The sequence below is a fragment of the Oryx dammah genome, unplaced genomic scaffold, assembly GCF_014754425.2.
Source record: "Oryx dammah isolate SB20612 unplaced genomic scaffold, SCBI_Odam_1.1 HiC_scaffold_1, whole genome shotgun sequence".
In the NCBI taxonomy this organism is placed as follows: Eukaryota; Metazoa; Chordata; class Mammalia; order Artiodactyla; family Bovidae; genus Oryx; species Oryx dammah.
In genome coordinates, this window is record NW_024070185.1 from 88143965 (window position 1) to 88169554 (window position 25590).

At 43.9% G+C, this 25590-nt stretch overlaps 1 protein-coding gene across 3 annotated transcripts in view; it reads right to left on the reverse strand.

Moving 5' to 3' along the window:
• The window catches only part of SPIN1 (spindlin 1), an 81246-nt gene extending 59448 nt beyond the window's left edge, over positions 1 to 21798 (reverse strand). Inside the window, exons 1-2 of one of the 3 annotated variants that reach the window (XM_040239921.1) lie at positions 18591 to 19840; positions 18033 to 18230 (exon numbers count right to left, since the gene is read on the reverse strand). The gene's annotated coding sequence lies outside the window, so the exon portion shown is untranslated. Of the gene's footprint in view, positions 1 to 18032; positions 18231 to 18590; positions 19841 to 20950; positions 21087 to 21775 lie in introns of those variants that run through there. The other 2 variants (XM_040239913.1, XM_040239929.1) reach the window with 2 other exon arrangements.
• Between the last annotated feature and the right edge of the window lie 3792 nt (positions 21799 to 25590).

A 25590-nucleotide genomic window follows, 5' to 3' on the forward strand; every position in this document is an offset into this window, starting at 1 on the left:
GGAGAGACGCTAATGATTGAGCTCAACCTTATGGCCAATGATTCAATCAGCCATGCTTACATAACAAAGCCCCAATAAACACTCTGGACAGCCAAGCTTCCCTAGTCAGCAATACTCCAGCCCTACACACGGTTACATATCCATGTGCAGGACAGTGATACTCCTGACTCCACCAGAGAAAACTGGATGATCCCCACTCCGACTATTACAGACCTCGTCCTGTGTGTTTCTTCTTTTGGATGGTCATGGATTTGGATCCTTTTCTGCTATAATGAAACTGTATCATAAGGATAGCATTTTCCTGAGTTCTATGAGTTCTTCTAATAAATTCTCAAATCTGAGGTGGTCATCGGAACCCCTGACTTTGTAGCCCAGGTGGTCAGAAATGTGGATGGCTTGTGGACCCCAAGTTTATTGCTGGTGTCTGCATGAGGGCAGTTTTATGGAGGACAATGCTTCAGCCTGTAAAGTGTAGCCTCACTCTGAGTAGGTAGCATGTTAGGATTATATGCACTGACCCACAGATCTATAATGCTCTTCCGTATTCCCTATCATCAATTATTTATGGCTTAATATGCTACAGTCCATGGGGTCACAGAGTCAGACACAACTGAATGACAGAACAACCAACAACAAATGTGAAAGGTCAAAGACCACCTCAATTCACTCTTCTGATAAGCATCAAGAACTACCATTTCAGTGCCTTAAAATATAAAAATTGTTTTCCTATATGTCTTACCTGCAACATAATATATTAACAAAAAAGCACTATTACTAAATTAAAGTTTTCATATTTTAGTTAACTATTTAAATGTTTAAATTTATTTCTCCTTTGCTCCCTTGTATTTAAGTTACTGTATTCAGAAACATTCTGAGAAGGTATCCATAGGTTTTGCCAGACTGCCAAAAGACCCATGACAAAACCACTCCTGCCTAAAACCACTGGCAAAAAAACAACTCTGAATCTTTGGTGTGTCTTTACAAGGATACACACAGGAATCACTATAAAGAACAGACAATCCTGGTAGTGATGGACTACCATCACTGGTGATGGACTGGTAATTTAGACCACTCACCTGAAAGCTAGAATATTAAAATAAAATTTGAAAGAACAACACTAACAAAAACTACTGGGAACCAGGGTTTCTTATAGGAATGGTTAATTCCAGGTAAGGGGGAGGAAATACACGAAGAGCTTGGAATATCTTGCTCATACCAGAAGCCAGGAAGTTATCCAACTTAAGAAAGTATCACTGGAGTGGTGTCACAGAGACAAAGGGGGTTCTTTTACACTATTTTCTTGACTGTTATATCATTCACCCTCTGTATCTGTGAGTTCCACATCCACAGATTCAACCTACCTTAGATAAAGAATATTCAAGGGAAAAAAAATTCCAGAAAGTTCCCCCATAGCACTGGTAACTACTTACAGAGCATTTATGTGGCATTTGCAACCACTTATGCAGTACTTATGTTGCATTTGGTATTATAAATAATTTAGAAATGACAAAGTATATGGGAGGACGTGCATAGGTTACATGCAAAAACTATGTCGTTTTATGGAAGAGATTTCTTCAGGGGATACTAGAACCAATCCCCCACAGATATTGAGGAACTGTATATGACTGAAAATGTCCACAGACCAAAACTTGAAGACACACACTGACACATACCCTAATCACATGCTTGCAGGTATCAAAGAATTTGAAGATAGTGCTTCCAAAGGTAGGGCCTTGAGAGGTAAACCCCAAATTTGCAACCACTTTTATCCCTGGGGGTAACGGCCAAGTGTTTGGGGCAGCTAAAGGTAAAAACTTTGCAAGGTGAGGGGACCTCATTCCAAAGGCCAGAACCCAGGGAATACCAAAGAAAGGAGGGGGCTAGTAAATCCATCTCTCTGTAAGATGGAATCCTGAACTGCTCTTGGGATCTGAGGGAATGGTAAGAGACCTAGCTCCAACTCATCTCTACCTTAAAACTTAGCTGAGATTATCCTAAACCACCTGATCCCTCAGATGTCTGGCACAGCAACCATCCCAGAAATGTCTGGCACAGGAATACCATCCCAGAGCCCAAATTATCTCAAACAATTAAAAAAAAATAATCTACTACATGTGCAACTATGTAAATTAACCCATAAAGAGAAAAAATAAAAACCAGCTGAAACAACAAATAACCACCACCAAAAAAAGCAAGACCCACTAACGTCTAAAGAGCCTCTTGATGAAAGGAAAGAGGAGAGTGAAAAAGTTGGCTTAAAGCTCAACATTCAGAAAACTAAGATCATGGCATCTGGTCCCATCACTTCATGGCAAATAGATGGGGAAACAGTGGACACAGTGGCTGACTTTATTTTTCTGGGCTCCAAAATCACTGCAGATGTTGACTGCAGCCATGAAATTAAAAGACGCTTGCTCCTTGGAAGGAAAGTTATGACCAACCTGCTGCTGATACTGCTGCTAAAGTCACTTCAGTCGTGTCCAACTCTGTGTGACCCCACAGACGGCAGCCCACCAGGCTCCCCCACCCCTAGGATTCTCCAGGCAAGAACACTGGAGTGGGTTGCCATTTCCTTCTCCAATGTGTGAAAGTGAAAGTGAAGTTGTATCTTTCGAGACCCCATGGACTGCAGCCTACCAGGCTCCTCCTCCCATGGGATTTTCCAGGCAAGAGTACTGAAGTGGGGTGCCATTGCCTTCTCCATGACCAACCTAGACAGCATAATAAAAAACTTTGCCAACAAAGGTCCGTCTAGTCAAGGCTATGGTTTTTCCAGTGGTCATGTATGGATGTGAGAGTTGGACTATAAAGAAGGCTAAGCGCTGAAGAATTGATGCTTTTGAACTATGGTATTGCAGAAGACTCTTGAAAGTCCCTTGGACTGCAAGGAGATCCAACCAGTCCATCCTAAAGAAGATCAGTCCTGGGTGTTCATTGGAGGGACTGATGTTGAAGCTGAAACTCCAATACTTTGAGTTTTGAAACCCCAATACTTCTCATCAGCCACCTGATAAGAAGAGCTGACTCATTTGAAAAGACCCTGCTGCTACTGCTGCTGCTAAGTCACTCCAGTCATGTTCAACTCTGTGCGACCCCATAGATGGCAGCCCATCAGGCTCCCCCGTCCCTGGGATTCTCCAGGCAAGAACACTGGAGTGGGTTGCCATTTCCTTCTCCAATGCATGAAAGTGGAAAGTGAAAGTAAAGTCTCTCAGTCGTGTCTGACCCTCAGCGACCCCAGGGACTGCAGCCTTCCAGGCTCCTCTGTCCATGAGATTTTCCAGACAAGAGTACTGGAGTGGGGTGCCATTGCCTTCTCCGGAAAAGACCCTGATGCTGGGAAAGATTGAGGGAAGGAGGAGAAGGGAAAGACAGAGGATGAGATGGTTGGATGGCATCACCAACTCGATGGACATGGGTTTGGGTGGACTCCGGAAGTTGGTGATAGACAGGGAAGCCTGGCATGCTGCGGTTCATGGGGTCACAAAGAGTTGGACACAACTGAGCGACTGAACTGAACTGGGCTGCCGGCTATTGCAGTTACAAAATTATCCTTTAAAGTAAATTATGGGAGGAAGGCTACAGGAATAAATAGCTAAATGCAAAAACATCTGCAACTATCACATTTGAAGTGATTAAAAATAAGATATAAAACTCTGGTAGAAAATTACCACAGAACCAGATTTTCCAGAAGTGAAAAAACACAATAAACTCAATGGACAGATTATCAGTAAGCTAGTCTCGAGCAGCAGCAGTCTCGTTAAAAATTAGTGAACCAAAGGAGATCAGAAGAAATATCAAGAATGAAGCATGCAAAGGGTAAATAAAACATCAGGAAAATCTCACAAGTGTTTTAATGGCGTGGAGGGTGGGAGACAGGGCAGCAGAAATACATTAAAAGACAATGACTGCAAACGTCTCAAAAGAATAAAAAGCATTACCGTAGATTCAGTAAGACCTGTAAACACAAAATATAAATTAAAAAAGACATAAAATACAAAATATAAATACAAAAATTACAAAATATAAACACAAAAAATATAAATTTAAAAAATCACAAAAACTGTTCAAAGCGAAAGACCAAATAAATAAATAAAAAGCATGAAGTAAAAAAGATTCTATCCATGACAGCAAATACTAAACTGACAGTTTACTTGAGGAAAAAAAAAAAAAAAGAAAGCTGAAAATGTAATTCAGTAACTTCTTTCAACACCTTAGAAGAAAACCAACAAGTTAAAACTCTATACATATCAAAAATATCCTTCAAAAAGAAAAATCAATTTGAGATATTTTTAGACTAACACAAACTCATAGAATTCACTATTAGGAGTCACACAACAGGGGAGAAACAAAGAGTGTTCTTCAGGCAGAAGGAAAATGAAACTGGAATTGGACTGACTGGAATTACAGCAAGCAATGAAGAGCAAGGAAAAGGATGAAGGTAAATGGCTAGTACTAGGGGACTCCCTGGAGGTCCAGTGGTCAGGACTTTGCCCTCCAATGCAGGGGACATGCGTTGATTCCTGGTCGCTGAACTAAGATCCCACAAGCCGTGGGACAACTAAGTCCGCTCGCTGAAACTAGTGAGGCTGCACGCCCCAATTGGAGAAAAGTCCACAGGCAGTTACAAAGAGCCCGCCTGCGGCAGCAAAGATTCCACATGCCGCAACCAAGATCTGACACAGTCAAATGAGGGGGTTTTAAAAACAATAAATAAATGGCTATTACCATACAAATTAATAATGTATAAGATAAAATACACACCAAGTTAAAATAGCACCAACTGAGCTACATAAGTGAAAATAAAATAAATGGAGTTTCAGCATCCACAAAGAGGGCGAAACAACCAAACGTTAGATTTTTGACAAGTCGAAGATGCATGTTTTAAGTAACCTTGAGGTTAGCAGAGTTAAAAAAAAAAAAAAAAAAGGACATCCAAAGAAATGAGGGAAAAGACATAAAACAGGTGCAATAAACAGAAAACAGAAGAACATATTAAAACCCACTGGAGGAGGAAATGGCAACCCACTACTCCAGTACTCTTGCTTGGAGAACACCATAGACGGAGAAGCCTGGTGGGCTACAGTCCATGGGGTCGCACAGAGTCAGACTCCACTGAGCGACTTCACTTTCATGTCAGTCATTTTGTTAAATATCAATAGACCAAACACTCCAGTTACAAGAAATAGCGTCAGACTAGATTTTTTAAATCCCAGCTATGTATTGTTGACAACAGAAAAATCCATAGAAAGTATGCAGAAAGACTGCAAATACAAGTTAAAAAAACTAAAAGGCACACACTATACCTACTAATCAGAGAAAAGATAATGCAATTACATTAATATTAAGCTAATCGAACTTTACCTCTAATAATACTTTTGCCTTAAAGGACACATTATTTTAAAAGACTCAATGGTGAGGAAAATATACAATGTTACATGTATACACTTAGTAACATAACCACAAAATAGATAAAGTAAAAAGTATCATTAAGGAGATACCAATACATTTGTCTTGATAACCAATACAACCAGCAAACCGAAGGGATAAAAGGACAAGAAGGATTTAACACAACCAGCAAAGCTGACTAACAAATATAAAACAAATGTTCAAGAACATTCTTTCCAAGCACACACAGGTCATTTACAAAAACTGATCAGAGCAGTGACGCTGCACACAGCAGGCAGAAAGGACGTGCTCGCCCGCACTACTCCTTCCTCTTTCTCTACTCCGTATCTGTGGTAGCAGCAGCAGTGTCCATGCTCTAGTAGCCAACAAGCAGCTCTTTGTCTGCGCACAGGAGCTGCACACTCTCCATGTGAGCAGCCAGGAGACAGTCCCCCAGATCAAGGCTCATGCAGTCTCTCGCTGGAGAGCACTGCTCCAAAGGGTCCAGCCCTGCTCCTGGCAGGCACGCCCCAAGAGGATGAGGGTACCCTGGGCCAGTGCGGGTTAAAGGTTCTGAGCACTCTGCAAGTAGCCAGCCTCATGCCTGGTCCATGGGTCCCTGGGGCCCTGCTGGGGAAGTAAGGGTCAGACTCCGAAGGTGCCAAACAAGAGGAAAAGAAGACAGACTGGGCCAAGAAGCCTACGCAGTAGAACCAGCACTGTCAGTGGTGTGCCCATTTTGGGCAAGAAGGGCCCCAATGCCAACTCTCAAGTCCTCCGTAATCTTGGCTTTCTCTAATAAAGCCACTTAGCCCAATCATATTAAAAAAAAAAAAAAAAAGAACCTGATCAGATGGTATGTTAGGCCATAAAAGCAAGCTTCAAAAAATGTCATAAGCTTTTAATTATATAGTATTCTGACCACAAAGGAATCAAAACAGAAATCATAAAAAAAGCACAAAGAATACAGAAGATTCTTAGAGCAAATAAACTATTCTGTATGTAATTATAATGGTGGATACACATTACAAATGTAAAGGCTCCCAGACTATATAAAACCAAGAGTGAACCCTGGTGGTCCAGTGACTAATACTCCATGTTCCCAACACACGTGGCCCAGGTTTGGTTCCTAGTCGGGGAACTAGTACTATATCCCACATGCCACAACTAAGAGTTAGCATGACACAGCTAAAGATCACGCACGCATCACTGAAAATGGAAGATCCGCATGCCGCAACTAAAACCTCGTACAGCCAAACAAACAAACAAATACATTTTTAAAAAGAACGGTGAACCCTATGTGACCTTGGATGACAATGACGTCAACGTAGGTTCATCCACTCTAACAAAGGTACAATCTGGTACAGGATGTTGCTAATAGGAGAGGCTGTGCTTGTGTGAGATCAGGGGGTAGAGGGAACTCTGTACTTTCTACTCAGTATTGCTGTGAACCTAAAGCTGCCCTTAAAAATAAAAGTGTATTTGGAAATAAGGAAAAAAAAAGTTTAACTACCTGGCAGGCTAGGTTAATAAGTATGCTACGATTACAAACAACTCTCAAAATCTTGGTTGCGTAAGACCAAAGAAATTCCCACTTCCTGCCTTCCTCTTTTCTCCCCTCTTGCCTCCCCCCGAACCCTCAGCTCTGTCTGCTCTAGACACATAAACACCTGCACTGCAAGAAGCTCCGCTTGTAAACATGATCACTGGCAAGAGGGAGGGAGTATGGCAAATCTCACCACTGCTCTTAAAGCCTGTGTGACAAGGCTCTTCAGCTCACACTTCACTGGTCAAGACAAATCACATGACTACTTAACTTTGGAGGCAGAAACTAAAAGCAAAAATATTGCCACACACTCTCAGAAAAGATTTAAACTTAATACTGGTGAGGATGTGGAGTCACAAGAATGCATTCACCAGAAAAGAAACGGACAGGTACACCCACACTGGATGTCTGGCATGATCTAATGCTGAACATACAACAAATCTACTCCTAAGTCTACCCAACAGAAAGGCAACCACGAGACATGTACCTGAATGTTCAGAGCATATCCACTTACCCGAGCCCCGTGACACTCATGAAATGAGCCTCCTGGATCACTTATTATCAGGAGATGCTCGGTTCTAAATCCATCATGGTCCTTGCCCTAGACCAATACTTCCCACAGGCTGTTCTAGCCAATGACTGGCCGTAGGCAGGATGCTAAAGAATGCCCATTGCAGCAGGACAAGGGACTCCTCTGGTCCCAACTTTGGCTACAGGACATGTCACTGGCCTTGCTAAAACTTTCTTAGAACAGCACTTAAGTCCTAAGTTACCAGACATTTTCTTCAATTTCTTTCTCTTCCACATGCATCAGACCTGCAAGGGGCTGTTCACTCTCTCACAAGTATTTCTCCCAATACTGCAAAATCTAATCCAAACTTCCTTTCTTGTCCTTGGGGGAAACTGAACAGTCTCAAAGTGGGAACAACCTAATATTTATCAGCAGGAGAATGAACAGCCATGGATAATACATGAGTAAATCATTACATTCATAAACAAACTACAACTATACGTGACCTTGTGAATGAAACGAATGACAAAAATGAGTAACAGTTGCATGGGTAGTATGTCACAAACCACAGATTTGTCATTACTTCTGTACTTTCGGTATATTTCACTGAATAAAAAACAAAGGCAAGACTCTGAAAAGTCAACTGTCCTTAACCCAAACAGGGAATTGGCTACTTACTATTAATCAGATACAACCGCTATGGAGAACAGTGTGGAGAATCCTTAAATAACTAAGAATAAAAGTATCATCCGTGTGTGCTCAGTTGTGCCCGACTCCTTGCACCCCAATGGACTGCAGCCCACCAGGCTCCTCTATCCATTAAAATTTCCAGGCAAGAATATCGGAGTAGGTTGCCATCTCCTCCTCCAGAGGATCTTCTGGACTCAGAGATAGAACCAGTGTTTCCTGAGTTTCCCACGTTAGCAGGCAGATTCTTTATCACAAAGCCACCTGGGAAGCCCAAAGGTGATGCTGAGGGTGATGAGGGCCAAAGGAAACAGTGATTCCTTCCTCTTTTTCTCCCTCCCTCTCTCCCGCTTCTTACCTTCACCTTAGTATCCATTTGAGTAGACATCAATGCTATTCTCAAAACTACCATATATGACTCAGCAATCCCACTACTGAGCATACTCCTTGAGAAAACCATAATTCAAAAGGACACATGTACCCCAATGTTCACAGCAGCACTGTTTACAACAGCAAGGATGTGGAAGCAATTTAGATGTCCGCTGACAGATGAATGGATAAAGATGTGGGGCATGTATACAATGGAATATTACTCAGCAGCCACAGAAAGGAACAAAATTGGGTCATTTGTAGTATGTGGATGAACACAGAATCTGTCATACAGCAGAGGGAAGTTAGAAAAACAAATATATATACATGGAATATACATGGAATCTAGAAAAATGGTACTGAGGAACCAAACTGCAGAACAGGAACAAAAATGCATGTAGAGGATGGCCTTTGGGTGGGGGGGGGGGTGGACTGAGAGAGTCACGCTGACATATACACACCACCATCTGTAAAATAGCTAGCTACCGAGAGGCTGCTGCAGAGCACAGGAAGCTCGACTTGGAGCTCAGCAATGACCTAGACGGGTGGGACGCAGGGAGGCTCAAGAGAGAAGGGAAACATGCATACTTATAGCTGATGCATGCTTTTCTATAGCAGGAACTAAAGAAAGTTGTAAAGCAACTATATTCCAATTAAAAAATGAAAAAATAAAAACAGAGCATAAGCAATTTATATTTCTTCAGTGAAGCCACTTTCCAAAAAGATTCTACCAAATTATAGTCCCACAGTTATGTAAATTATTTATTTATTTAAAGGTAATGCATTTTAGGTGAACACTACTTTATGGACTAAAACTTGTAGTGAAGAGTAATTATGAAGAGAAAGCACATAAGATTGCTTTTATCTTTTACTGATTCCATGTAAAAGATTCATGAGATTACATCTGATAGAGTGCCTGAGGAACTATGGACAGAGGTTTGTGGCATTGCAGGGATCAAGACCATCCCCATGGAAAAGAAATGCAAAATGGCAAAATGGCTGTCTGAGGAGGCCTTACAAATAGCTGTGAAAAGAAGAGAAGCAAAAAGCAAAAGAGAAAAGGAACGATATATCTATTTGAATGCAGAGTTCCAAAGAATAGCAAGGAGAGATAAGAAAGCCTTCCTCAGTGATCAGTGCAAAGAAATAGAGGAAGATAATAGAATGGGAAAGACTAGAGATCTCTTCAAGAAAATTAGATACCAAGGGAACATGTCCTGCAAAGATGGACTCAAATAAAGAACAGAAGTGGCATGGACCTAACAGAAGCAGAAGATATTAAGAAGAAGTGGCAAGAATATACAGAAGAACTGTACAAAAAAGATCTTCATGACCCAGATAATCACGATGGTGTTATCAATCACCTAGAGCCAGGCATCCTGGAATGTGAAGTCAAGTGGGCCTTAGGAAGCATCACTATGAACAAAGCTAGTGGAGGTGATGGAATTCCAGTGGAGCTATTTCAAATCCTGAAAGATGATGCTGTGAAAGTGCTGCACTCAATATGCCAGCAAATTTGGAAAACTCAGCAGTGGTCACAGGACTGGAGAAGGCCAGTTTTCATTCCAATACTTTAGAAAGGCAAGGCCAAAGAATGCTCAAAGTAACCCACAATTGCACTCATCTCACATGCTAGTAAAGTAATGCTCAAAATTCTCCAAGCCAGGCTTCAACAGTACAGCATGAACCGTGAACTTTCAGATGTTCAAGCTGGTTTTTAAAAAGGCAGAGGAACCAGAGATCAAATTGCCAACATCCACTGGATCATTGAAAAACAAAGAGAGTTCCAGATAAACATCTATTTCTGCTTTACTGACTATGCCAAAGCCTTTGACTGTGTGAATCACAATAAACTGTGGAAAATTCTTCAAGAGATGGGAGTACCAGACCATGTGACCTGCCTCTTGAGAAATCTGTATGCAGGTCAGGAAGCAACAGTTAGAACTGCACATGGAACAGACTGGTTCCAAATAAAAAAAGGAGTACGTCAACGCTGTACACTGTCACCCTGCTTATTTAACTTATATGCAGAGTACATCATGAGAAACGCTGGGCTGGATGAAGCACAAGCTGGAATCAAGATTGCTGGGAGAAATATCAATAACCTCAGATATGCAGATGACACCACCCTTACGGCAGAAAGTAAAGAAGAGCTAAAGAGCCTCTTGATGAAAGTGAAAGTGGAGAGTGAAAAAGTTGGCTTAAAGCTCAACATTCAGAAAACTAAGATCATGGCATCCAGTCCCATCACTTCATGGCAAACAGAAACAGTGTCAGACTTTATTTTTTGGGGCTTCAAAATCACTGCTGATGGTGACTGCAGCCATGAAATTAAAAGACGCTTACTCCATGGAAGAAAAGTTATGACCAATCTAGACAGCATATTAAAAAGCAGAGACATTACTTTGCCAACAAAGGTCCACCTAGTCAAAGCTACGGTTTTTCCAGTTGTCACGTATGGATGTGACAGTTGGGACTATAAAGAAAGCTGAGCACCGAAGAATTGATGCTTTTGAACTGTGGTGTTGAAGACTCTTGAGAGTCCCTTGGACTGCAAAAAGATCCAACCAGTCCATCCTAATGGAAATCAGTCCTGAATATTCATTGGAAGGACTGATGTTGAAGCTGAAATGCCAGTACTTTGGCCACCTGATGTGAAGAACTGACTCATTTGAAAAGACCCTGATGCTGGGAAAGGTTGAAGGCGGGAGAAGGGGATAACAGAGGGTGAGATGGTTGGATGGCATCACCAACTCAATGGACATGAGTTTGAGTAAACTCCCGGAGTTAGTGATGGACAGGGAGGCCTGGTGTGCTACAGTCCATGAGGTCACAAAGAGTCAGACACAACTGAGCAACTGAATTGAACTGAGTCCATTTAAAGAAAAACTTTTTAAGATTATACAAAAATACCAGGGTCACCAAAAATTACCTATTATAACCCAATGATTAATTCTAAATTAAAAAGAACATTTAACAGACCTTCCAGACCAAGATGGAACTGTCACCACAGCATTTACAGACCCCAGTTCAGTGTCCTGCCCACATCAATGAATTTGGCCTAACCCAACTTTACATTCCCTCCACCATCATCTCACACCCTTAACATCCATCCCCACAATTATTCCCCAGGCAAACTCTTTTGGAGGGTAGGTCTTCCTCTTCATGAATCACACCTGGCACCTCATCCTTTGGGGCCTTCTGGGAGGATTCTAGGTGAAGCCAAATGCAGGTTTTTCAGACAGAGATTAAGTTCAGACAGGGGATGAAAAGGCTGTTTCTACTGGCAAAGGTAGCCCAACAGAATTCAGGTGTTCAAGATCTCCAGCTAAATGAGAAACTGACCATATGTCTCTAATCCAATTTTCAGGATTCCACTCCTAATCAATCCAAGTTCTCACCTACTAACAGGGAATTCAATTTGCAGTATTAGGGCAGTCGCAGAAGCTTTCAGGTTCCTTATGTGGAACCCTCACTGGGAATTTAAAACCCTGAACTCATCATTTTGCTTTGTAATGTTTTAACTTGGCCAGGCTAAACTGCATTCCCAGGCTTTCCCTTGTATTTGTTTAGGACTGGGTGGGCCACAGAGAGACGACCGTGCCGCAGACGGAGGGGGCATCTGGCAGGACCTGCACTCACGAACTCCCCATCTGCCTCACTGACGCGAGGCTGCAACAGCTACTCTACCTTCCCCCAGGCTCCCTGAGTCTCTGTCTCCTGGGCCAAGCGTGTGTGGTCAGCTCCAAGACAAAGGCCCAGCTCTTTCGGATGCCCTCACAACCAATGTCAGAAGTAACACAGCTGACACAGCTTTCCATCCGTCTTGCTGTGGCTTCCAGTCTGTTTTCTCCCCCAAGGCACTTCCACCTTTCTTTCTCAAATTCTTGTCCTATGGACTACAACTCTAACATGCGGCACACAAGCTGCATCGCCAGCTCCTACACTGTTTTAACTGAGATCTCTGAATAAGACTATCTGACAGACTCCTGGAGAGAAAGCCACACATTTAACCAAACAGCCTCAATCTGCCTTTGGACAATGCTAGCTAGGGCCCAGGGGATGTGAGCTCTCAGAACCCAAGAACTGAGCTAAGGACCAGAAAAGTAGTGATGGACAAAAACAATTAAGAATCTCTACTTTCATGAAGCTCAGCCTTTTTGAGAAAACAAAACCTCGTTAAATCATGTGAACAAACGTAACCCTGTAATTTTGATAAGCACTTGGAAGGACAGCAATGTCTCTAAGGACTTGACCAAAGTCAAGAAAAAACTTCAAAACCTTCAGAAAATTGATGGTTACTATAAGTGAGTGATGGATATATGGAGATTCTCTATTCTACCTTTATTATAAAATTTACAAACACTTTCATCAAAACAGCTTTCATCAGAAAGTGATGCTTGAGACAAGCAACGCAGACTAAGAAGAACTGAAATTTGGACAGAAAAGCATTCCAGGAAGAGGGAAAGAACAAGGGCCATGCTCCCTAGTGGCAGAGATGATGACGGGCACTGGAGATATGAGAAGCACCTGCATGGCTGGTGCAAAGGGAGATGCAATGCAGGTGAGGTCAAGGCCCAGAGGATGAAAATTATGCACACCCTTGAGGCCTGCTATGAAGCTCTGTCCTTAAAGCAACGGGAAGCCACTGAGAATTTTACCCAAACGGTGATATAATTAGATTTGCCTTTTTTTTTTAAACAGGTAATTTCTGACACTAACAAATTATAATATAGACATATTTACCTTTTACCCAACAATCTCACTATCTTGAAACTATATCTGATCAAATATAAAACAATGTATCGAACAAGGTTATTCATTGCAATAATTTTTTAACAGCAGCAGAATATAAACATTATATGTATATTTAGGAAATGAACTACAAGCACAAAAGAGTACTTACCAAGAATATAGAAGTGTATATGAAGTGATCTCCAGAATATATTAAGTAAAAAGGAAGAAACAACAGTGTATACAAGCTTTTTGGAAACACAAACTTTTTTTTTTTTTTTCAAGAAAAGCAAGTAAAAAAAATGTTTCCTTATATTGCAAAACTAAGTGGAAAAATAAGCCAGAAATTAAAATGGAGGTGGAGAACAGTTTCCAGACAGGAAAAGAAGGGAGAATGTCAACACACCTTTACAATGCAGATTTGACTGTGGAACTATATAAATGTTTTACACACAGAAAAAAATACGTTTAGAAAAACATTAACGCAATCCTTAAATGTTAGGGATTTCATTCAAATAAACCAAACTAATAATCAAATTGATTACAAAATCAGAGAGAAAATGTCTTCAAATAATTCTATATTCAGAATGTAAACATTTTTAAAACAAAGAGAATAAAATAGAAACCTACAATCATTCTACTGTTAAAAAGTTTTCGAACTACTATGCTTATACTGTAGGATAAACGAAAGTAAAGTTGATAAGAATGCAAATTTTTAACATTAGAGAAGGATAAACTCAAATTAAAAAACCCTATGAAGTTAAATGTGAACTGGAATTAGCAACACAAAATCAAAACTAGTATTTCCCAAGTCTGTCCAATGACAGCAAGGGCATCTCAATGGCAATAAGGACACATAGCACCAGATTTTGGTATCTAAACTCCACTGCCTGATAAAAAGAGCTAAAAGAACTGGTTGATAGATATTGGGCAGAAAAAGCACAAAGTGAGTCTCAGACATCTTGTAACATGAGCAAGAAACAGTTCAAAGGTTAATAGGGTCACATCCAAGGGAAGAAAACCAGTTTGAAAGCACCAAGCCATGACCAAACCAGGACAAGCTGAGGAAAAAAGAATGATGACCACTTGATTAAGACACCCTGCATACATAAAATTCCACAGGTCCACAGGGATCCTAAAGGAGAGGAAGCAAAAGGAAGTACACAGTAACAAATCGACCCTGTACACAGTAACAAATCAACTCTGTACACAGGGAAAAGAACATTCTTACCCGTGTGTCAAGACCTAAAACTCATGCTACGAATATTTATTTAGATATGATTCGTTAATATATGGATAAGTAGGTCATACAGACTTAAACTGAAGAAAGTTTTTTTTCCTATTGGGAAAACCAGTAGGCCATTTGGGCATGACCTAAATCAAATCCCTTATGACTATACAGTAGAAGTGAGAAATAGATTTAAGGGACTAGATCTGATAGATAGAGTGCCTGATGAACTATGGACGGAAGTTCGTGACATTGTACAGGAGACAGGGATCAAGACCATCCCCACGGCAAAGAAATGCAAAAAAGCAAAATGGCTGTCTGAGGAGGCCTTACAAATAGCTGAGAAAGAAGCGAAGCAAAAAGCAAAGGAGAAAAGGAAAGACAGAAGCATCTGAATGCAGAGTTCCAAAGAATAGCAAGGGATAAGAAAACCTTCCTCAGCAATCAATGCAAAATAGAGGAAAACAACAGAATGGGAAAGACTAGAGATCTCTTCAAGAAAATGAGAGATACCAAGGGAACATTTCATCCAAAGATGGGCTCAATAAAGGACAGAAATGGTATGGACCTAACAGAAGCAGAAGATATTAAGAAGAGGTGGCAAGAATATACAGAACTGTACAAAAAAGAGCTTCATGAAGCAGATAATCATGATGGTGTGATCACTAATCTAGAGCCAGACATCCTGGAATGTGAAGTCAAGTGGGCCTTAGAAAACATCACTACGAACAAAGCTAGCGGACGTGATGGAACTCCAGTAGAGTTACTTCAAATCCTGAAAGATGATGCTGTGAAAGTGCTGCACTCAATATGCCAGCAAATTTGGAAAACTCAGCAATGGCCACAGGACTGGAAAAGGACAGTTTTCATTCCAATCCCTAAGAAAGGCAATGCCAAAGAATGCTCCAACTACCGCACAAATGCACTCATCTCACACGCTAGAAAAGTAATGCTCAAAATTCTCCAAGCCAGGCTTCAGCAATACGTGAACCATGAACTTCCTGATGTTCAAGCTGGTTTTAGAAAAGGCAGAGGAACCAGAGATCAAATTGCCAACATCCACTGGATCATAGAAAAAGCAAGAGAGTTCCAGAAAAACATCTATTTCTGCTTTATTGACTATGCCAAAGCCTTTGACTGTGTGGATCACAATAAACTGTGGAAAATTCTGAAAGAGATGGGAATACCAGAGCACCTGACCTGCCTCTTGAGAAATCTGTATGCAGGTCAGGAAGCAACAGTTAGAACTGGACATGGAACAACAGACTGGTTCCAAATAGGAAAAGGAGTAGTCAAGGCTGTCACCCTCCTTATTTAACTTCTATGCAGAGTACAGCATGAGAAACGCTGGGCTGGAAGAAGCACAAAATGGAATCAAGACTGCCGGGAGAAGAAATATCAATGACCTCAGATATGCCAGAGAAGGCAATGGCACCCCACTCCAATACTCTTGCCTGGAAAATTCCATGGACGGAGGAGCCCGGTGGGCTGCAGTCCATGGGGTAACTAAAGAGTCAGAAACGACTGAGCGACTTCACTTTAACACATTGGAGAAAGCAATGGCAACCCACTCCAGTGTTCTTGCCTGGAGAATCCCAGGGACAGGGGAGCCTGGTGCGCTGCCATCTATGGGGTCGCAGAGTCAGACACGACTGAAGCGACTTAGCAGCAGCAGCAGCAGATATGCAGATGACACCACCCTTATGGCAGAAAGTGAAGAGGAACTAAAAAGCCTCTTGATGAAAGTGAAAGAGGAGAGCGAAAAAGTTGCCTCAAAGCTCAACATTCAGAAAACTAAGATCATGGCATCTGATCCCATCACTTCATGGGAAATAGATGGGGAAACATTTGAAACAGTGTCAGACTTTATTTTGGGGGGCTCCAAAATCACTGCAGATGGTGACTGGAGCCATGAAATTTAAAGACGCTTACTCCTTGGAAGAAAAGTTATGACCAACCTAGATACCGTATAGAAAAGCAGAGATATTACTTTGCCAACAAAGGTCCGTCTAGTCAAGGCTAGGGTTTTTCCAGTGGTCGTGTATGGATGTCAGAGTTGGACGGTGAAGAAAGCTGAACGTCGAAGAATTGATGCTTTTGAACTGTGGTGTTGGAGAAGACTCTTGAGAGTCCCTTGGACTGCAAGAAGATCCAACCAGTCCATCCTAAAGGAGATCAGCCCTGGGTGTTCATTGGAAGGACTGATGCTGAAGCTGGAACTCCAATACTCTGGCCACCTCATGCGAAGAGTTGACTCTTTGGAAAAGACTCTGATGCTGGGAGGGACTGGGGGCAGGAGGAGAAGGGGACGACAGAGGATGAGATGGCTGGATGGCATCACCAACTCGATGGACATGAGTTTGAGTGAACGCCGGGAGTTGGTGATGGACAGGGAGGCCTGGCGTGCTGCGATTCATGGGGTCGCAACGAGTCGGACATGACTGAGTGACTGAACTGAACTGAGGTCATATAGACATACATGTCTGTAACTATATAGACCGTCTATAAATAAATATGTAGATCATTTGCAGACAGGTCCAAATAGTAAACCTAAGTTATAAGGATGTAACTATAAGCAAGCTGAACAACAAATATAAGCAAACAAATATAATCTAAGTTTAACGAGTTGTCCTGCCTTTTATTACTACAATCTAAAAACACTTCAAGTGGTATTCAAACACTTCATTAGTCTCTTTATTTACTCCCTCAACATATGGATAAAACAATATCTATGATGAATTGATCCTTTTCTATCACCCACCCACCCCCAAAAAAGTCAACACACATTTAACATTTTAGTGTCTCCAGACAAACTGCCTTTGCTTCAAATTACTTTATCCTTATTCAACAGGCTAGACTCTTGTAAACTTGAGGTGGAACACTGGCAGATTCCTTCAATCCATATTTCAGAAGGTTTAATGTCTTTCAATGGCTCCCCGCACCCGCCCACCACCACTACCCTTCGAATAAAACAGCAACCACCTTAATGTGATATGTTCACTTATTTAAAATCTGGCCCCAAATTCCTTCCTAGACAGACTGATCATGTCAAACTTAAGTGGTATCAGCAGTTGTATGATCAACACCCACAGGGAACTTATGATATCCTGAAGCCCTATGAATCACTCACATGGAAGTAACAGATAACAGAGCAGAACTTTTGATTGTAATGGTCTAACACTCTTCATGACTCTGCCTGTTGTTCCTTCATCTAGACTGCTTTCCTCTAACCTATATTCTTAACCCTGCAGGAACATCACCTTCTCTCCATATATCTTCCCTACCAAGCTGTAAGGTCTCTAAGCGCACATCTTCATCTATCATGCCCATATCTGACTTATGGCAATCTTAAAGCCAAAAAATAAGCACTCAATAAAGATTTAATTAAAAATTTAATAAAAGCACAACTATGCAACCTACTGTTGAAAAAAAAATGCTAATAACTATAGCAAAGTTCAAAAGCATGGAGAAGAAGGAAATCAACAATGCCTGGCACCAGCTGCTGCATTTCAGGAACTGTACTGGGAACTCTACACATCCGTTTCATTTAACTATTGTAATAGCCTTACATGATAGGTTTCATCCCAGTTTACAGTTGAGGAATAGCCCTTAGAAGGGCTATGTGATCAATCAGGTATGTGGCTTTGGACCAGTAAGGAGTGGGGTTGGATTTCAACCCAGACTCTTCAGAGTTGAAGGCCATTCGATCTCCACATCCAACTCCAGAGTTCACATCTTTTTCACAATGGATTCCCCATTTCCAATTTCTTTTTGTTCAAAGGAAAGAAAAAAAAACACAATTAAGCATCTAATAAATACAAGCGAGTATTTCCATGATATATATTTTTCTCAACAAATTAGAATTCTGCTAATTCAAAAGAAATATCCAACAACACTGTTATTTTTAATGTCTACAATAATCCACCATAATTCTTCCAGAACAGTAGTATCCTTTTTATGTGTTTCTAACATACCAGAGGAAAAAATGCTAACAATTAAGGAGTACAGCCAATGGAGTTTAACTGTATACAATCAGATAAGTCATTGGGAAGAGAGAACATTGCATAATTAAATTTCTTCTAGTTAAGATTTCAAATTAATAGCTCATAATTATATCATATCAATACCGTTAAGAGTCAAATCTGAGGTACTCTTTCCCACAGGATGCGCAGGCAAACAAAAATCACATCAACCTTCCACTCCAGGATTTACGAGAGTGGTACCATTCATTACCTGTAAGGACACCAATGACCAACATTTCATCATTACCTAGATTTCATGAGTGTTACTAGATATTACACTAAAAACAACAAACTATACAAGGTTAAATATGGAAAACAATGTGCTACTATTTCTCAGCACCACTAACCGGATACTGTGAATTGTTACCCTGCGGGAAAAGGGAAAGAATGTAACACTGTTTCCCAAACTAAGGTGACCAAGGACTCCTTTGATTTTCCTGTAGCATTTCTTAGCATGAGTGTCACAAAGAATACCATCTTAAACGCTGCTTCATATATATATACTCAAGACAAAGTAAATATTATGACTAGGTTCTGAACTAGTAAATATAGAAACAGTACTATCAAAACTCGGGGGGATCATCGAAAATCTTAAAAGAAAAAAAAAAAAACTCTCAGTTAATCATAGAGATGACTGAAGATCTCTTTCCTTAATTCATTTCACAGCATTTTCAAGTAACCATTTTGCTACTCAAAGAAATTCTACTTTCTCACAAGAAACACACACCTATTATCGACGATTCTGACAAACATTTAACGACCTTTACATGTAATTATCAAGTCAAATCCCATGAACACAGGGGCCTGGTAGGTTAGTCCACGAGGTCACAAAAAGAGTGGGACTCGACTTAGCTGCTCAACAACAAACCAAGTCTGATAATAAAGGTTCTGTAAATTGTTAGCTACAATTTTTTGGTATTTGCTTCTTACCCAAGGATTGCGGAAGGGCAGAAGCGTCCTCATCTCATTTGACCCTCATCTGAAATTTCACAGCCTCTTCAAAGTTCACAACCTCTAAGAACGTTAACAGACTCAATCTGTCCTGGTATACACACCCTCAAGTACAGGTTTAGTTTTCATTTCCTAACAAAGGTATGTAGAAAGCAATTACTGTACTCTCCATCAATCCCTTCAGACCGCAGAGTTCCTTCCAGAAAATTCCAACAGAAGTTATATAGGAATTCGCATTTGGGGAGGTATGTCGTCTTTGGCAGAAGTCGTGTTATACAGCGCAATCCTTTAACACTTTAATGTACTGAGGGTTGCTTTCTGACGTACAGCCGATCTGTATTTGCTACTTCAACGTGCATGGAAAACCCTCTCCAAAACCAGGAATCCCAACCCACAAATCATAAAAAAAGCAAATAAGCGTGAAGCAACTGCGTAAACAGATTTGGGGTGCCTATTTTGTGGCATTATGGCTGAGGCCATCGCTAAAATTCAATCCGGTAAAGTCGACAACGCATCCCCAACAGGAAAGACGAACAGAGCCAAACCGTAGGCACTGCGCAGTTTCCGCGCCGTGCGATTAATCTCAGCAAATGCTTGCGGAATGCGCTCAAGGTCACTCGTTGATGAAAAAGAAAAGTGTGTGTGTGTGTTTGAGTGTGCGTGTGCAGAAACGCCCGCCGTCGGCTAGTCCCGCGCAGAGCTGCCCAGGGCGCGTGGACAGGCAGCCAAGGGGGCGGGGGAAATGGGGGGGGGGGTTACCGAGAGCCCCGAAAAACCACCTTCTCCGCCAAGCCCACTGCTGCAGAACCTCGGGCAGTCACCCGGGAGGTTACGCCGTCGTAGGTACACAGCCCTGCGTAGGAGAGCAACGCCAGGCCTCCGGAGGGTCCCGATCTCGGAGAACCCCCTCCCCTCTCAGTGGTCAGGTTCCAGCGCCCCTCTAGCTACGGAGACCAATGCTCCTTTCCACCCCCACCTCCTTCCACCCTCCGCTGCAGCCCCTCCCCACGCCCCGAGGGCCGTTCCCCTCCCCCTTTACATCCCCTCCCACCACCCGGGGGTCCAGCCCCCACCCCCGCCCCAGGGGACTCCTACACCGCCCCCTCAGGCCCCGAGGGTCTCATTCCTTCCTCCCCCGCCCAGGCCGGGTTATGCAACACTCACCCGCCCCCCCCCCCCCCCGCCAGCTCCCGCCGCATTACCCGCCTTCCCCGGGCCCAGCCACCCAGCGCCCCCCGCCCGCTCGAGTGTCGAGGCCTCCCGAACAAAGCGCGCGGGGCTGGCCGGCCGGGCCGGGGGCGGCGGCCATGTTGGCGGGGGCGGCGAACAAAGGCGCGCAGCCCGAGCCCGAGGCCCCCGCCCGAAGCCCGGCCGGCAGGGGGCGCTGTACAGGCGCCGCCCGCCGCCCGGACAATGCGCCGCGGCCCGCTGCTCCCCGGGCGCCACCGCCCCTCAACGCGCCCCGCCCGCGGCCCCGCTGCGGCGCCCGCTCCCCGGCGGTGCACAGGCCTCACCTGCTGGCCTCCTAGGCTGCCGTCCGCAGCCCTTGGGCCCTGCCGTCCCGCGCCGCGCTCCCGCCCCGGCCCGACCGAGCCAGACGGCGCCGCCCCGCCCCCGCTCCGCTCCGCGGCCGCCGCCGCCCGCCCCCGACCGCACGGCGCACGCGCACTGCGCCCGCCGACTGCACCGGCAGCACCGCCCGGCCCCGGCCCGACGGGCCGTATTGCGCAGGCGCTCCAGCTGGAGGGCGGGCCCTAGAGGACAGAGGGCGGGGCCTGGCGGCAGGACCCGGCTAGAGGCTGCTCACCTGGCGGCGGGGCGGGACCGAATAAAGGAGGGCTTGGAGGTGGGGCGGGGCCTGGTGGTGCAGCAGGGCGGGGCCTGGCACCACTCACCTGGTAGCCAAGCACAGCGGACCCAGGCCTGGCGCCGGGGTGGGGCCTGGCAGCTGGGAGGGGCCGGGCGCGGCTCTCACCTGGGGGCGGGGCCTGGCTGGGTCCCAGCCGCGCTCCGAGAGGCGGCATTAAGGGCCCAGAGGCCGGGGGGCCGGGGACGGCGCGAATTGCGCCGGAAGTCTGGCATCCTTAGAAGTTTCGTTTTCGCGCAGTGGGAGGGTTTTCACCGACTGACTGATCCTCCCTGTCCTTCAATTTAAGCAGCAAGTCGACCTGCGTGGCACACGCCGCCCCTTTGAAAGAAGCGGAATACAGTGACAAGGCTATCCGCTGACAGAGCTGTAGTGGCCGAGGAAACGCAGCACCCATCGCTGAGGGCTTCCCAGTCGGGCCCCACCGCCGCACTGCACCACCGCGGCCGAAATTCGGGTCTCGCCCGCTCACCTGCCCTACCTGGCGGAGGAGGACGAGCTTTGCAGCGCTTGACAACGCACTCCGTCCTTTCCCGTATTGCGCCCCCTCCACAAACTGGCCAGGTCGCTCGGCTTTCCGCAGAAGACAGGAGCCAGGCACTCTCACGGTCACTCGCGAACTTGTTTGCCTTCTGTTTCACCCAAAACGCCCTTTGCGTGTCAGCTTGGTTGTTTGCAGGAAGAGGGGGAGAGGAAGGAAGAGTCCGGAACAGTTTTGACTCCTTCGGAGTGCAGTGCCCGCAGGCTGTACCCGGGGTCTGAATCCGTACCCCGCACCCCAGCCTGGAGCTCTACCTGCTTCAATCCCAAGACTGGCGCTCTCCTCTCCCCTCGTCCTCATACCCCCTCAACTCTCGCCCAGCACTTCCCTCCCCCACTTGCCCGGTACCCTCCCTTCCCCCAACCCTACAACCACCCGGGCGTCCTCCAGAGAATCACTGGGCGGACGTGGTTCCTAGAATGCGAAAAGCTTCGTAATAAACCGCCTGCCCCAATGTTGTCGGGTCAAATGACAGGCGTATTATTGGAAAGCGCTCTCTACACCGTAACCTGCAGCCCAATTGTCGCTTAGCATTGCTCTGTGGGATTTTGCTGGCACCTTTTTCTTCCAAGTAAGAGTGATACGTGCCTGGTGAAACAAAGTGCTCATCTCAGATGACACACTTGGCAAGAACTGCAAGTTCACAGGCCAACTAGAGGACCAATTTAGATATACAGATATACAAAAGTGTGTCACTGTACTTACCAATGAGAAAGAGTTGGGAAATTAACTTTCCACAATGTTAGATGTTTATAACCCAGACAGTAGTGGAAAGGGAGAAATTTCCCTCTTGAGTTCTTATGCGGTGGACTAATGACAAAAAAATTTGAATGCATGCACATATAGGTCGCATAGAAATTGGATCTATGAGGTGGCCAAAGCAGGCAGATTTTATACTTTTTAGACAAAAAATAAATTTGTGAGGAGTTGACAAATAGGGCTGGGATGCTCAATTAGTGAAAAATCTAAACAAAATTTGGGCTTGGGATGGTAAATTTAACATTAAAATGTTTGTTTATACAGGTTTTTCAGCCCGATTTCGTTGTTTCTGGTGATAAGGATCTCTCTGTAATTTCTGGTACAAGAAAGGTATTTGTTGTTCAGTTGCTCAGTCCTGCCTGACTCTTTTTCGACCCTCCATGGACTGTTGCTCCCCAGACTCCTCTGTCTGTTATGCCCAAGTCGCGAAATGTCCCAATGACCACCAGGGAGCCTATATCCGATGCAAAAGCAAGAGAGTTTTTATTACCAAGCTCTAGCTGGGGCTCCCACCGATACCGACACCGACGCAGCAGCTATAGGGAGAATCCCTGAGCTCTGGGTTACATTGCTTATATAGGGTATTCTCACGTGAAAAATTAAAAAACCGGGAGTCTCCCGGTCTGATTGGTCACCTTCTGGTGAAGGGCTGGCCACGGGTGCTGATTTGTTCCCATTTCCTGGGCTTGATTCGAATTTCCCGGGCTGGCCAAGGGTTCTGATTGGTTCGCAGGTGGTGGGGTGAGGTCAGGGGATTTCCAAAGGCTCTTTTCCCGGAACCTTACAAAATGGAGTAGCTTAGATTCTTCATGTCCATGGGATGTCCCAGGCAAGAATACTGGAGTTGGTTGCCATTTCCTTCTCCAAAGGCAAATTCTTTACTGCTGAGCCACCCTGAGAAAGGTATCGAAACCTTTAAAAGAATGAGGTAGCCCGAGGACACAACCAAATAGGTCCAAGATGGCAGATGAGTTGACTTCCACTAGACCTTGAGCTTCAGTATGTGCTCAGGGTAACACATCAGCAAGCTAAATGACATACCCACAGGTGCCATAACAGTTCAAGGGCAAACCATAAAGGTCAAAAAATGGGTGGTGGTCCCTATTCCTGAAAATCCCCTCTCCTTCCCCAAAAGAGCTAAAATACTCCTCCCACTCATTAGCTTATGAAATTACCCACCCCTGTAAAAATTGACAAGTCAGTGGAATGTTTCTCTCTAAATAGATCCACTTCTTATCCATCACTTTGTCTCTCACTGAATTCTTTCTGTGATGAGACATCAAGAACCTGAGTTTCATTAAGTCCTGAGACCATGTGTGTGATCTCAGTTAAAACTGAGTTCAAGTCCCAATCTGAGTTGCATGGTTTCAGCAATTTTCACATGGGAGATTTTTTCCTATTTTTAAGGAGACAGAGGGGAAGGTCAGAGTGTCCCTCTTGCAGTGACCCTTTCTTATGTAACTGTGCATGCATGCTAAGTCACTTCAGTCTGACTCTTTGCAACCCTATGGACTGTAGCCCACTAGGCTCCTCTGTCCATGGGATTCTCCAGCCAAGAATACTGGTGTGGGTTGCTGTGCCCTCCTCCAAGGGATATTCCCAACCCAGGGATCGAACCCCAGTCTCTTATGTCTCCTTCATTGTCAGGTGGGTTCTTTACCACTAATGCCACCTGGAAAGCCTGTAAGTAACTTTAATACAAAATAATTAATATTCCATTGAAGCACATTTGGAGGCAATCCACTGGGTGCCCCAAAAACCTCGACCAGAAGGCTATGAGTCCCTTCCTTTCCCCTTCTGACTGGAGAGGTCTGGCCACCTTGCTTCCCAGGAAGCTTCAGTAGACCCCACACTAAAGTGTCTTCCTATTAGTGGGGAGGGAGTCAGATTGTTGCAATACTCTTTCTTTGGAAGTGGGACCTGAAGAACCAAAGAGGACTTTTGTCTCAAGAATCCTGTTTCTCAAAAGGTACTCTCTTTCCATGCTCATTCTTCGCTTAACTTGCTTCTGAAACCACAGGAAAATCACCAGTTAGAGTACTATGCCCCTTCCAGGCTTCTTTCCAACAGTTTGAAACTATCACCATCATAACACTGTTGGATGAAAAAGAGAACCAGAAGAGTCTTTCACACTACCTGGCTCAACATACATCAACTGGACCCTATCAGGCACAGGGCACTGCATTTGCCTCTGGAGGGGACACTGTGTCTAGATACACAAGAATGTTTATACTTTATGAAGGGAACATCACATGGTGCTGAAAAAGTATTTACTGAATGTATGACTCCAAGAAAGAACAGCAGGAGCAGAGTTCATCCATCTGGTCAACCATACAGCTTCCTCCCCTGGCTCATTCCCACCTTTCTCCAGGTCATTCTCTACACAGCAGCCAAATATATGCTTCAAAATGATACCTTCTCAGAGAAGCCTCTTCTGACCACCTACACAAGTAGGTTGCCCTCTATTCTCTTTAACTGTCATCCTTGTTTATTTTTCTTTGTAGCACTGATTCTCTTGTAATTACATACAGCACTGACTTGTTAAGTCACCACCCACCCCATTATAAAGTCCAAAGGCAGAAACAATATCTGTTTTCCTTTATACCTTGCAGAGGACTGTAAGGGTTCAACAACTATTTATTATAAATGAATAGATGACTTGTCTGAATACTGGATCATGTGGCTTTGTTAACATAGGGTTTAGGAAGAGCCTCAAGTGCCAAGATACTGAGGAATTTAAACTCTTACCTACTCACAGAGTTATATCAAGGTTCAACAGAAACTCTATACAGACCTATGCACATGTGAGGGAGTTTCTCCATCCCATTGGAAACAATTGAAGATGTTCAGTCAGGTTTGTGGGATGACTTTTTAAAATCAATCAGGTGCTATCTAGAAGAGAATTTAGAGTGGAAATTATGACATAAAGGAGACCATGTAGGAGGCTACTGTAATAACTTTGGGGGACAGAATTTGAACTGGATACA